Below are 2,202 nucleotides of genomic sequence, written 5' to 3'. Positions count from 1 at the left end.
CAGCCTTCAGTAAGGGTTGGGTAGGTTCTGACTCTAGAAAGTTCCACTGCAAGATACCTCCTGAGGCCAGAGAGACCATCCAGCAGAGTCATTACTCTGGATTAAGGCTTCGTGTCGTAATAAACTCAAAATATCCTCCCCTGTCACTTGATCTGCCTTTGCAAACATACATATCTACCACTGATACCCGTATGATGAGTGGTACACTCTCCAGAGAATGCAATTAGAGGAAGCATAAGGATATCAAGGAGGAGAGAGATGCTTGGCCAACTCTCCATTCTCAGTTAATATCACAGTGCTGACAACAAAGGGGACTTGTACTCTTTTACTTGTGATCTCTGCTTAGCTTCCTAAGAAGACTATTGACTCTATCTTATAGGATGAGCATCCTGAGTCGTCCCGTTCACACAGGTAGGAAGTGACTAATGTACGCCTGAACCCTCAGTCTCTGGTGCTTCTTTGGAGCTCGGCACAAATGCGGTGTTTCACTTTTATCCCAGTCTTTGAAGCTGGACTGCTCACAATGAAGTTTGCTTGGTACTACAACTGATGTTTTTTAAGCATATTGTTTCCAAAACAAAAGGAGTGGCTATGCAAGGCCTGCTGGTATGTTCAGAGTTCTTTTTCTGCCTTTCTCATCTGGAGCCCGGGTTTGCATCCTGAGAACATCGTGCTTTGATCTAGCCAAAAAGGAGCAGGAGTTGGAAGTCCCACTAGGTGTCCAGAGTAGGCGCTTGGATGGGACTTAGAACCTCAGCAGCATGCAACATACAAGACCTATTAATTCACCTCTGAGAAGAATGCTCATAGAGGCAAAATAACCCTCCCCCGTGGACATTTCAGAAGTAGCTCTGCCTCCTGCCCTATGGGTGAGTCCTTATTGCCACCTGCTTTCTGAACTCATGCCTAGCCACAGGACCAGAACTCATCTAGCCTCCATGTGCGCTAACTGCACTCTACACTAACATTACTACTAGAGCTCTTGGTCCTTTGTTTTGGTTAATTTTGAAGGTAAGGTTCCTGAAGTCAGAGAGACCAGTTTTATTTATAAATCCTTCGATTCCCATGTGCAAAGTCTAACACATTTCATATTTCACTATATCTGAAACTACATTGATTGGGAAATATAAAAGTATCTCAAAAATTACTTTAAAAAATACTGACAAGTGTACCGTGACATACTGTTTATTTGAAGATGTATCTTTTTTTTAAAGATTTATTTATTATTATATATAAGTACACTGTAGCTGTCTTCAGACACCCCAGAAGAAGGCATCAGATCTCATTATGGATGGTTGTGAGCCACCATGTGGTTGCTGGGATTTGAACTCAGGGCCTTCGGAAGAGCAGTCAGTTCTCTTAACCACTGAGCCATCTCTCCAGCCCCAAAGATGTATCTTAAATTCAAGAAAGTTGAACTTTTCTTAAGTTTTGTATTAGCAGACATGAAGTATGTGAGCTGCAACAACGGCTTAGTGGGTGGGGTAATTGTTGTAGATGTGTGAGCGTCTGAGTTTGGAGCCCCAGTGCCCAATAAAAATCTAGCCATGACAGTGGAGGCTTGTAAGCAAGCGCTGAGCGGCTGAGACAGTAGGAACCCTGAGGCTCGGTGGCCATTCAGACTAGTCAATTGGGAAGCTTGCTGTTCAATGGGAGACCCTGTCTCAAAACTAATAAAGGAGACCTAGGAATGGTGAAGCAGGCCTTTAATCCCAGCACTGGGTGGGGATGGGGGCAGAGGCAGAGGCAAGTGGATCTCTATGGGCTTGTGGCCAGCCTGGTCTACAGAGGGAGTTCTAGAACAGCCAAGGCTACACAGAGAAACCCTGTCTCAAAAACCAAAACAGTGTAACTTCTGCAACACGGTAGTGCCACTACTAAGTAGATACTCTGAAAACAAAATGGAGGGTGGTACTATGTGGTTCTTTGTGCTGATTTCAAATTCCCCACTCAACAGATTAAAGGGATGAGTAATCTAATGTGCCACCCCCATTTAAAAATACTTGTGCAGATCACCTTCAATTTATCAGAAATTATTATGATGAACTATTCTATTCAACTCTGGGAGACTCATGAAATCCAAAAAGCCAAGAGATTATAGAGACATGGTTGGGTTCAGAAAATTCATGCTCAGCTGGGCAGTGGTAGCGCACGCCTTTAATCCCAGCACTTGGGAGGCAGAGGCAGGTGGATTTCTGAGTT

This window comes from Mastomys coucha, chromosome X (assembly GCF_008632895.1).
Source record: "Mastomys coucha isolate ucsf_1 chromosome X, UCSF_Mcou_1, whole genome shotgun sequence".
Lineage (NCBI taxonomy): Eukaryota > Metazoa > Chordata > Mammalia > Rodentia > Muridae > Mastomys > Mastomys coucha.
The sequence above is the reverse complement of the archived record's forward strand: the minus strand, read 5'-3'. Positions refer to the sequence as shown.